The sequence below is a fragment of the Lissotriton helveticus genome, chromosome 12 (genome assembly GCF_964261635.1).
Source record: "Lissotriton helveticus chromosome 12, aLisHel1.1, whole genome shotgun sequence".
NCBI lineage: Eukaryota > Metazoa > Chordata > Amphibia > Caudata > Salamandridae > Lissotriton > Lissotriton helveticus.
In genome coordinates, this window is record NC_136073.1 from 97,972,818 (window position 1) to 97,986,024 (window position 13,207).

At 41.0% G+C, this 13,207-nt stretch overlaps 1 protein-coding gene across 1 annotated transcript in view; it reads right to left on the minus strand.

The window, feature by feature from the left end:
- The window catches only part of LOC144797937 (extracellular calcium-sensing receptor-like), a 154,511-nt gene that overhangs the window by 78,133 nt on the left and 63,171 nt on the right, over window positions 1-13,207 (minus strand). The gene's annotated exons all lie outside the window — the stretch shown is intronic.

Genomic DNA, 13,207 nt, shown 5'->3' on the forward strand with positions numbered 1-13,207 from the left:
GTGGGAACGCACCCATTCTGGCGCAGGCCCAGGCCTTAACGTGGCGCATCTCTCTAGATGCATCACGTTGTACATGACTCGCAGGGATGCGCCACGTTTACGTCGCTGTGCGTCAGGTAAGGCAGCGTAAACGTGGCGCAAGGGGCTTGTAAATCTGCCCCTTTGTGTCTAGCATTACGCAGTTCTGTAAAGTACACTCATACATTACTCAGCCCAATTAAATGAACACAAAATAGAAAACAAATAAGCAGTGGCACCGCCACAGAGAAGGAGAGCAGTGCACCTGAAATGCACAGAAGATTTTGAAATATTAATTTACCTCTCCTATCAATGTAATCGGCAGCATTATTGCTCTTTGTAAAAAAGTTAAAGCAAACATTTGCAATATAACACACAGAGCAGGAGAAAAAACAGAGTAGTGAGTGATGAAAAAATTGCTACTACTACTCACCAAGCCCGGGGACCTCCACTCCCAGCAGGTCGAGCAGGTCACGCTCCCGGTCCAGGATATCGGTCCAGCGGTGGGTCACCTGGTTGTAGGGGCGCTGGACCCCCGAGATGTCAAACAGGGCCCGGCACACCTGCTCCCACCGCTTCCGTCGCTCCTGGCGGTTGGTGTAGCCACCAGCGATCCTGCCGCCTGCCGCGATGGTCCTGGGGAGGTGGCGCTGTACATAGAAAACGAGTGCGCCCACCTCCTCAGGGCTGAAGATCTCCCTGGGCACCACCATTTCCGCCCTCAAACGGCCACACGGGAGCCGGGCACGGGCTGCGGGGCCCGTCTTGGGCAGCTTCACAGCTGTCTTCACCATGGTCTGGGCAGGTGTTAGCAACAAGGAGGCAAAATGAAAAATAATAAGACTAGGGAAGAAGAAAATAAAAGTTTTAAAAAGTAGTAGAAAAGTAAACAAAAGTAGACTAAAACACAAAAATATAGACCTAGAAAACTAGAGGGATAGAAAAAAGTTAAATAGATCAAAAAAATATTAAAACAAGCAAAGGATGGCAGAGATATAGAGAGGATAGAAACACCATGCCCAGACACATAGGAATGAATGAAAAACAAGATGGCGGCCCGATCACGTGCGCGTAAGTAAGTTCGCACGCGATATCTCTCGCGAACTCGTGCGAACTTGCATTCGCAAGGTGCTCATTCCGCGAGATTACACATAGCGGACGGAAACGGAAATACGTCACGGAAACAAAATGGCGGCGCCCGTACTCAACCTTGGGGTAACTCGCACGAGTTTGCGGCTTCCACGGTCGATTTCACACAACGCCGCGCCTCGCGAATAGGGCGAAATTACCGAAAAACGAGTTTTGCAAAAGCAAAACAAACGAGCAGGTGCAAAAGTTCGAGCTCATCATTTGTAACCATTTCCCTGTAGTGCTTCCTGAAGGGGCCCTCCAGAATCCGGTTGCCTACTTGCAACTATTGTGTGACCCTGCTCTGACAGTCACAGAATAGTTAGAAGTATGCCATTGCATCCTGTTAAAAAAAATGTACATTGCAACAAAAAGGAAAGGGAGCAGACAAGCAGGTGCCAGCCTTCATTAATGTCAGTTGGGGCAGGGCAGGTGTTGTTGTTTGCAAAACTTAAAGCACTTAGCAGGTGTGCTTTGCTTTGCCACAATAATGTACACTCACTGGTCAATCAGAGGGTGCTGTGATGACACCGAGGGTGGCATGGGTGTGCCAGCCAGAGGGTGGCATGGGTGAACCAGAGTGCCAGTGTTGACAGAGGATGGCAGTGTTTTGCTTTGCCCCAATAATGTACACTGGTGAACCAGAGGGTGCTGTGATGACACAGAGGGTGACATGGGTGAGCCAGAGGGTGGCATGGGTGAACAAAGAGAGTGCCAGTGGTGACAGAGGGTGGCAGTGATGAAGAAAGCCTTGCAAACAGGCTGGGCACCTAGAAACAACAAGTTCGAAAAACTGGCGACCCGACAAGTAAGTTCGCAATTTGCGAAATTGTACAAAACTCTCGCGAACTTGCAGAAACCCGTGCGAACACACCCCCCCCAAAAAATCCGCAAAATCCACGAGAATTTGCGGATTTTGCGTATTTTCGCAATCCGCAAATTCGCAAATCCGCAAATTCGCGGATTGCGAATCCGCAAAATCCGCCCATGCTTAATTATAACAATTCGTGCCAACATCCCGCATCACCAGGAGCTTGCTCATACACATGCAGAATGCTACCCGGAGAATGTAAAAAGGATGAAATGGTCAGATAACGCAGCATCCTTTTTAATTGAAAAATGTAGAACATTTTTAACCCAACCATCCGGCACCGATTTCTCTCTTGTCTGCACCTGGGCTAGCTTTATTGACCAACTATTAGAAGCAGTCCCACTTAAGAGGGGCACTGACCACTTTGAATCTCGACCACACACTTCAACTGCTACAAAAAAGCTAAAGCTATGCAGAAATCGGGCCCTTCGGAAATGCAGGAAGAGCCCAGGTAACAAAACCGCTCTTAAGAACTACAAGCAAGTTCAAGCAGCTTTCAAGTTCACAGCACGTAGGGAAAAACAAGCAGCCACAGATCAATTCTGGGTGAAGCTCCTCTACGAAAGCAAGAGCCCAAACTCAATAAAATTCTGGAGTCTTGTAAATAGGGGTCAGCTAGATGGAAGTGGCCATGGCAGTGCAAACATCAGTGCAGATGAATGGGCCCTCTATTTATCATCTCATTTCATGAGTAATGATAAGGAAGCCAACCCTTCTACCACGCCTAAAGCAAAGGTACCAGCCTTGGAGGCTACGAAACCAACACGGCCGGGACTCAGCTCTTCATTCATAAGTACATCACTAGCACCCATAAATGCGGTTCGTGTGAATAACATCGTTTCCCTCTCAGAGATGACAGCGACACCAGAAGAACTAAATCATAAGATTATATGTTTAATTAAGAAAGCTAGAGCTGATGGTGCACCCGGGCCAAATGGTCTCCCCCAGGCCCTGTTTAAATTGGAAGCTGATTTCTGGTCAGTTCACCTGACCCCCCTGTTTTCTTATTGCAGGGTAAACAACACTGTCCCCGAGTCCTGGAGAGGTGCCATCATTCATCCCATATATAAGGGTGGGAAGAGAAACGACCCCAGCAACTACCGAATGATAGTACTTTTAGACGTTGAGTCTAAATACTACGCCAGTATTCTGTTGGACGAGCTACTGGCCTGGACCAAGGAAACTAGGCGCCTCCCATTTAATCAGACTGGGTTTGTGGCCAATTCTGGTACAACAACTAACCTACTAACCCTATCCGTTTTGATAGAGAAAGCGTCAGTCCAACAATCCCAACTGCACTGCTGCTTTGTAGAATTTAAAGCGGCTTTGGATCGAGTGCCCCGGGACCTACTGTGGCAAAAATTAAAGTCTTGGGGCACACCCCGGTCTCTACTACTTGAGATAGCTCAACTCCATTGCGAAACATGGACTTAAATGAAGCTGGGTGAAGGCTCTCATGTCTCAAGAAAGATCGAGACGAGAAGGGGGGTAAAACAAGGCTGCGTGCTGGCACCACTCCTTTTTAACCTGTTCATATCGGATCTCTCACAATTTCTCGACAGCGTTAACAGCCACCGGCTCCAACTAGCTGGAGTAATATTACTAACCTTTTATACACCGACAATCTGGTGCTGTTTAGCCACACGAAAGTGGGCCTACAGAGGCTAATTGATGAACTGCTCCCCTACACTAAATGCAACTTCCTAGAGTTGAATCTGTCAAAAACAATCTCCTTTGGGAAGCATAGGAAACGTGTGGTGGGTGGTATTTCAACAAGGTAAAAATTGACTCAACAACTGACTATAAATATCTGGACATATTTCTTGACTCCAGAAATTCTTTTGTCAAACAGAAAGAAGCACTGAGGACCAAAGCTCTGGCTTTGGCGGTTGTCGCCACGAAACTTTCCAAAAAGCTACTTGGCCCCAGGTTAATCCCACTGTTGAAGGTGATGAACGCCAAGATAACTAATTAATTAATGTATGGTCAAGACATCATGATGGGCTCCACAAATACCCTCTTAAATAAATTAATAACATAATAATTAAAACGTGAAGTTCATTTGCCAAAGTCAGTATCCACTGCACAGGTTCGCCTTGAACTAGGTCTACTCAACCACCACGGCATAGAGGCTGGTGCATTCATAAAGTTTTGTAATCGACTGCGTCATGCCAGGGAGGGCTCTTTGGAGGCCAGACTCTGGCAAGAAATCCAGAAATGTCAAGCCAGTAATAAATATCGGCTCCACCTGGACCATAGTTTACAGCAACTGGGTGTTGAGGAATTCTGGGGAACAAGTCTCTCCCAGTCTGCAATAAAAGTAGTCATTAAGAAGAGCGTCAGGCTGTGGTCCTTCCATTCGGACAGGGCAATACTGTCAAAAAGGAAACACACCTGGGCAATGATCATGAATTTTAAACCCGGGGTTGTACCCCCCTATTTATCAAGTACATTTGCACTTTTAAAAAAAAGAAAGTTTTTGACCCTAAGGATGGGTGAATGCCTTTTTTAATGAATCTGCCAGAAACTACACTCATTGTAGACTGTGTGGCTACCACAGCGAAGGACTGGAACACATACTTTGCCTATGTCCCGCATTGCTCAACGTCAGACATTTTTTACTGCGTGGAGAATGGAACAGGCTCAGAATTTGCTCATGCCGCCAAGCCATAATAGCAGCTTTAAACCCAAGCAACACAAAGCTGAACATCGGATTAACAAAACTTGTAACAAAGGCGCTAAAACAGTTGGAAGCCGTTAATGTTCCCAACCACTCCCCATTACGGCAGCGTGGCACCCCATCTCTGGGTTCAGCATCTGTTCCTTGACTACTAAAAACCTGCCGACCCTAAGCTGGCCCTTGGTTGGAACATTAATCGCCAAGAAGGTCTCCAAAGTTCCAAAGTACAATGCAAATTTTGGACTTCTGTGTAATTTTATATACTGTTTTTTCTTTTAAAGAATATGCTGCAACTGTTTTTATATTGTAAGGGTTTTTAACCACATAACAAAAAAACCTTTCTAAACTACTGCATAACAGCATCATCCCACTTTTGATGAATCACCTGCAGCCGGAAAGTGCAGGTGATTCGGAAAGTGCCAGGATTGTTGGTAGGTGATGTTGTATATGAATGTTGTAGTGTATGTTGGGTGTATGTCACATAGTGAGATGTTTTTTGACAACTAAACTGTTTTCTGTATTCAATATAGGAGACTCGGGATACCCCAACCAGCCATGGTTACTGACACCACTGCGCAACCCAGTCACCCCAGCAGAAGTGCACTTTAATGAGGCCTATGGCCGGATCAGGCAGGTAGTGGAACAGACATTTGGCATCCTGAAGTCAAGATTCTGCTGTCTGGATAAGACGGGAGGAGCCCTCCAATATGCATCAGGGATGGTGTGCAAGATAATCCCATCTTGCTGCATGCTACACAACGTAGTAATATGTAAGAACATTCCTCTAATTGAGGACGAAAGAGAGCAGCAGGTGCCACCTATGGAGGATCCAGGACTGGGCAATGACAGTGGTTATGATGATGATAGAGTGGATTTTAGACAACAGCATATCCACAACATTTTTACATGACTGTAAATATGCAATTAGAGGAGGTGACTGACCACCATTGGGTGTTGTGTAGTTGGTTGATAATGTGTATGTATTCTTGAGAGTGTAGGATAAGTGTCCTGAAGAATTTTTGGAGACAGGTTATTGAAATGTTGAATTGTACATGTACAGTGTTTAAGTAAAGACTAGCTAGTGTTAACAATGACATTGTTGTGGTTGAGATATAAAACTTCTCTGATTTGTGATACATTATTTATGATTGCTAAACTCTGTTCTGTGTGCTTTTTTACTAGGGTACTTTGCCATGTCATCTACAGAGTGAACTTGCAGAGTTGTGACATCTCCAGACATATGATGCTGTTACAGACACAGCATGTATATATTTGCTGGACTCCCTAGCACACACTTCCTTCACACATACTAGTCTGTTGTTTTTGCCTTTAGTGCCTTTCAGTACTGTATTACATAATTGCAGTTTGTGTTCAGGCCCCAGGTTGTATCTTGCCAATAGAAATGTGTTCCACATTGAGGCGTGCCTTGTCTGATATCACACATCCAAACAAATTCTGATCATAGTTTGACAATGATGAAATAGTTGGCTAATAATGATTCTTGTTTTGGCTGGCAAAAAGGGATATTTGTGTGGACAATTGACTTGTACTACAGTCTGTCTTATACTCTGGTTGGATATATCTATCATCCTGTGCAAAAGTTAATTTACTTACTGGCACTCAGTTTACTACTTACAAGTACTTGATTTCCTATGTTGGTGACACTTCCATCATTATGATAAAAAGGTGATGACAATATTTTCATTTTGAAGTCAAAGTCACAACTTGAGCTAGAATTGCTGTGTAAATTGTTTTATTTGTGAAAACATACTGCATAGTTGAAGCCACATAATGCTGCTTTACTAATAAACAAGAGTGCAGATTGGAGTTGAGAGTGTCTGCTGATGAAATCCAAGGGAGCATATCCACAGTTATTCATTGATTACATGGGAGGGGTTTGGGTGGTCATTGATGGCATGGATCCACACTACCCCTACCCCACGGAAATGCACAGTTTGTGGTGGCCCAGTCAACCCTGAGCCTCCTTCCTTGTTGACTGTGTTGTTGTCGTTGGTCAACTCTAGAGTGCTCTATGTTGCTGTCGGTAGCCGTGGTAGTTTTGTCTGTTTGGGTTGGGGTCAGCTCGGTGTAGGTTGCTGAGGCGGAGTTGTTCCATTGGATCCTGCTGAAGCTGCTGAAGCTGTCTGCCGACCCAAACCTGATGGGCCTAGTTGCTAATCCTCGTCCAAGGATGAGTGAGAGCCGTCAATGCTGGTGGAGAGCTTGTTGTCCGCTGTAGTGTAGGCCTATCTGTCATCATTGTGCACTGTAATGTTCCACCTTGCTTAGTAGGTAGAAAAATTACACAGTCAATTATGTGAATGTCCTAATCACATGGTAACCATTACGTAAAGACAGCCCAAAGAATGAATTTATGATGATTTATTGGCCTCCTTTATCCATGATGTTTGCCTACGTTTGAGATATACAATGCAACTTTGTAAAGATGTGTATTGGTTATCAGCTCCACCTATGTGCAGGAATGGCCATGTTCTGTTTAGTTCTTATTACGTGTTCACTGACCTTAACTTGTACCTAACACTCTGTAGACTGTTGGATTTGTGTGCTCCACATCTGTAGAATGTCAATGACATACGTACTCTTTAGTTCCTAATGTTGATTTTGTCTGACTTGTGTCCATGAATCATCAGTCACATAGGTGTGGCTGCCTACACACTCACAGTCCGTCTCTTTCCCAGTAATTTTGTAATCCTGGTGTGAGAGATGTGCTTATTATTTCCAATTCATGATCCTTGATTGACTGCCCCCTAAGGACAAAAACGTGTCACTGCTTACCTTTATGCATACACAACTCATGGATTTTGAATTTAGGATGGGTGTTTGCAATGACAACATCTCCCATCAGGCTCTGTCCTGCACACACCTTCCCAACCTGCCTGCCTACCTGGAACTCTGCTTTCCTGACAGTGAGTGGGAATGTACTGGCAAGATGGATGACCCTGGTGCATGGTGTTTGGTGCACAGTTTGGGAGATGTGTGTGCATGGCAATAGTTTTGAGCCATTTCCTCTTTATTGTGGATATCTCGGTTATGTGTATTACATACTCATCTCATCATTTTCAACTGTTTTAAATGCAAGTTCAGTTAAAACACCATCCTGCGGTGCAGGTATCCAAAGTCTGAGCAGCATCAGTGTTGTCACATAAGGTATTGATCAGCCCCAGAGTCCTGAGATTACCAACATATAGAATGAAAAGGATATGTAAAATTATATTTTAAAAATACTTTCTGGGATTGTCAGGCACGGGGCTTGCCTAGAGACCTTACAAGGTCCTGGTAGAAAGGTGTTTTTAAGTGCAAATGTACAGATCAAAAGTTTGATCATGGAATTGCAAAAGTAGCATTGCTGTTTTAGGTTCATACATATGGCTTTGTCAGAAAAGTACAAGGGTGCCAGAATAGCCAAAGGTTTTAGTGTAAGTGTCGATTTTTTGGCTAGCAACCTGGTCCTTGCTAACCGTCAAGTATTTGCCATGTAACAGTATACCTTTTTGATATTTGGGGACATCGGAAATTGCATCTGTGGGTTTTAGGATGATATGGTAACAATATGTTTGTAATATCTGGATTTTTAATTAGCATCAATATTTAAACATGCATTACAATTTTTAAATGTTGTACGTTCAGATTTGAAGTTGTTTTATTTTGTAAACATATTTGTTGTGGTCTTCAATTTGATAGAACAATATGGGATGGGTGCTTGATTTTTTCAAGTTTAAAAACGTTAATTGTGAGCATTAGATGTTTAAAAATAATTTATCTTTTTGTCTAATTTTATTTTACTTTCGTTTTTTAAACTATAAAGATTTTTGGTTGCCTTATAGTTATTTTCACCTGTTTGTCAAAGTTTGTTTGTCAAGTTGGGAGTTTAGAAAGAAGATATTCTTATTTTTGGCTTCTAATTTTTGGCTTTGCATCATTGGTGTTTGCTAAATGGAAAGCAATATATTTATTTTGTGGGTTTCATTTAAATGTTTGGCTGTTGGTGTTATTTAGTTAAAATTTATTTATATTAATTACTTTTCAGAGTTAGCTTTACTTTCTTCTTGCAGTTGGCTTCTTCAATATTTCTGTGCAGAATCTGAGATAGTTTCACCTTCTTGAAGTGTTGGCATTTGTGCTGAAAATTAATATACATTTTGTGCTATTCTCATAGTTGTTATTTAGTTTGTAATGTTTTTGTATTGGCTAGTTTTTTTTGAGTTTCAGTTCATTGTTTGTTTTATTCGATATTTTAATTCACGTATTTGGTTTAATCCCTATTGTCGTATGCTAATTAGTGTTTATGTGTTATTGTTTTATCCCTATATATATATATATTTATTTTCAAAGTTATACTTATTTAACTTAATTTTCTTTATTATTGGTTTACTAAATAAATATTTGTATAGGTGCTGTAATGGTTTGTTTAATCTTATAACTTTGATTTCATGTTGGTTTGATGTTATGTTATGTATATTTAGCAAAGTATTAATTTTATTTGTTTTATTTATTCTGTAGAAATATTTTATTTTGTGTTTATTTCGTTAAATAATTAGGATTTTAAACATGTTAATGTGCTAGTTAGCAGTTTATGGCATTTTAAATTAGTATTGAAGTGGATTTTAATTATAGTTATTTTAATTAATTGTCAACAATATTCTGGTTGTCAATAATTATATTTTCTATATTTGAGTAGTGTTCTGAATATTTTTGTGATTATATTTTTGTTTTCAATATTTGGGTATTTTAGATATTTTTAGGGTGATTTTTGTAGTCGGTATTCATTTTTTTTTCTGTTTGAGTATAGGATGACAATACTTTTGTTATCAATATTATTTTGGTGATTTTTCTGTTTTTCAATATTTTTGTTTTCTGTATTGTGTCATACAATAATATTGAGCTGATAGAATGTTACAGAGCGATGAAGTGGAAGGTGGTGACAGTTGATAGTGCTATTTGGAGGAGTCTGTGGCTGGGATACATCGGATACTAATTACCTGCTTACAGCTGAAGTTTTCATGTCGTTCTTTACACTAGGGAAGAGCATGTGGACAGCACATCTCCATATGACGTTTGTGATGTGTTGTGGCAAGCCATAGTATGGCTCAGGAAGGGTGTTGAACATTGACTTCTGAAATTTGACAAAGAATTAAATGATGATTGGAGGAATCCGTTCTTAAGATTCATATTTTTGATCCCCACTGCTGAAATCCAATCCCAGATTTTTGTGACGATTACAAATCAGCCTGCGGTTTTTCTTTTTCTTTGCACTGTTTATACCCTTGCATATTATATAACTTATACCTTGTGGAAGGATAGCAGTTTTAATAGGACACATTACATCTGAAATGACATCACTTCTCAGAACACAGTGCAGTAGAGGTGCAAGTTATAGTTAATGAAGTGTGGCGTCTGATGGTAGCAGCATATGTATGGCGATGCACAGTGTATTGTAAATTGAAGGTGATGCATTACTTATAAATATAGGTTCTAGCTAGTGGTACATAATATAACTTTAGAATTTCTCCTGTTTGTATAGCTTTTGTTGGGTTTGTATATGAAGGTTAAATAACGTTTTCTTAACTATAACTTAGCTTAAAACTTTGTTTTGTCAATAAATTTGAATGCTTTTTTTATTAAAAATGTGTTTGAAATCAGAGTTAAGTGTCAATTAGTTGAATGTTCTTAAGTGTAGTGTTGTAGAGTAAACTAAAAGACAGTGCAGTGTCATACAGTCGAGTGTTTTGGAGTGGAATACAGTAGAGTAGAGTAAGGTTGAGTGGCACTGTGTATAGTGTGGTAAATTGTTACATAGTAAACAGACATTGTGTGTCGTATAATGGAGTGGACTACTGTAGAGTACAGTGGCATATTGTAGAGTATAGTGGCGTGTTATAAAGTAGAGTGGCAATTCATACAGTACAGTTGAGAATCGTAACCGTGGAGTATCGTTGACTGTGGTTTTGTGCAGTTTAGTGTCATGGAGTGCATTGGAGTGGACTGGACTGGAGTGTCGTCGAGTGGTAGAGAGTTAAGTAGAGTGTCGTAGAATGCCAGTGAGTGCAACAGTAGGGTAAGTGTTGGATAGTGTAAGGGTACTATGCTTTGTAATGGTATACATTGTGTTGACTTGCGATGTAATGCCTGAATTGTAGTGACATGCGTTGTAGAGACATACAATGCAATGGCTGCGTTGTATTGACATGCTATGTAAAGGATGTTGTGATGTAATGACTGCTATGTAAAGGTAGTGTGATGTAATGACTGCGTTGTAAATGTTGTTTCCCAGTGTGGGGGTATACAGTGTTCTACTGTGTCATAATGTGGCATACACTCTGATAGAGTATTGTAGAGTGCATTTTATAGAGTACAGCAGATTGTTGTAGAGTGGAGTGTCGTACAATGGTGTACAATAGGCTAAACTGTCATACAGTGTAATTAAGAGGAGTGGCGTAGCGTAGAGTGGACAAACGTGTCATGTAGTTAAGTGGTATCTTATATAGTACAGTACCGTGGAGTCTAGTACATTGTAATGGTAGAGCATGTAGTAAAGTAAGGTGTTATAGAGTGGAGTTGCGTGTTGTATAGTGGAGTGGTATGCCGTGTTGTAGAGTGTGTGAAACTGTCATAGAGTGAAGTACAGTGTACTGACATAGAGTGGCGTACACTGTTGTACAGTAGAGTGAGGTAGAATAGACTGGAATGTGGTACAGTTTGCTAAAGTAAAGTGGCAAGCAGTGCTGTAGAATGTAGTTGTATACACTAGAATAGAGCAGAGTGGAGTGTCATAGAGTGGAGCAGAATTGAATGGAGTAGCATACACTGAAGGTGATTGTTGTACACTGGAGGTGCGTAAAGTTGAGTAGCTTACAGTGAAGTTGTGCAAAATTAAGTCCATAGTGGTCCTGGCCTTATTGTATGCAGACAACAGAGTTTTAATGGCATGCACCCCAAAGAGCCTGCAGTTATTGGTTGGAGATTTCTACAAATTCATGTCTGTTTTAGATTTGGATACTAATTTTAACAAATCCCAACTATTGGTATGTAGCTCACACAGCTCGTCTTTGTGAGATGTCTTTATAGACTGTAATAAATTGATGAATGTCTCTCAGCTCTCCCATTAGGGACTATTTTTGACTCTTCTGCCTTGTAGAGGCATAGACTTTCTGTCAAGTATTGAAAATTGAGACAGTTTGGGAGCTCGGTTTAATCTATTGTCTGCAATTGGAAATAAGCCCCTTGCAACAATACTCAAGATATATAAGAGACAATTTGTTCCCTTGGCAATAACACTGGGGTAGGAGACTGGAGCTTTGCCAATACAAAGTTGGTACAGTAAAAATAGAATCATTGTCTTCAACAACTTTTGGGGCTTACTCCTTCTAGCTCCAGCTACATATATGAGGAGTTGGGACTTTTTTATTTAGATGATTTTATTAAACTTGCCTCAGTTTTGCTTTGGCTCTCGGTTTGGCACAAGGCACATGCAAATCTAAATTGACTTACTATTAGTCACTGCACGCCCAGGGGTTGGTCTAGTGGGGTGATGGTGCTATAAGGCAGTACACAGATATTATAGGGTAAACTTAGGTGCAAGTGCGGTGCAAAAGGGTATGTAGAACTACTCCTAGATTATGGTAAACCACAGAGAAAGAACTCCAAGGTCCCCTGCACACCCTAGTAGTACATAGATTTAAGTTAGTACAGTAATGAGTGTAGGAAAGAAAGAAACACTATTTATCCACTGCTCTGTGTGGTTCTAGGATTTATTATCCTTGTTGTCCGTTCCTTGTTACAGAGTCTTAGCCTAGCCAACACGTGTTTCGTTGCTACCATGAAGTACATAGCGACTTTTTCAGGGCTAAGAAATATATAAGATACACAATTGTATTAAAGTGGGTATAAGACAATTAACGCCATTGCCAGATACCCATTGAGACATGTAAATTAGGCAAAAGCAGCACGGTAGACATGATTTCTTAAAAAAGGGGGAAACCCAAGTTGTTTTAAACATAATGTCTAACGCGTCAAAGATTTATTATAGAAAAACAATCTTTATCAAACGAGGAACAAAACTGTGCTTGGAAAGCACTAGTGAAATTGTGTGACTTATCATTGTGACAGCGTTAATGTGGTTGTATGGTATTGTAACAAACCAAACAGTCATTGTGGCGGCATGGTAACTTTCATTACTTAAAATGGTGCAAGTGTGAATTCCTGGGCCTATACCCCCCTTAATGCTGCCAGTCCAAAGTCCATGGAAGTATTGGATGAAGAAAAGGGATAGAGATACCTAAATTCTTAGGATTACGGTCCTATAGCACCAATTTTCCCCTTTTTATTTGACAGGGAGCTTAAGGCCCTTGGGTAGGAATGCTTTTGCATTCAAAAATTTGCAATCTCCTATTAGTTTGGTTATGCAAAACCATTCATACCTATGGGCCTTAGGCCCATAGGGACTAATGGGTTTCCATTTACTAACAGGCGATTTCCAAATTGCTATTGCA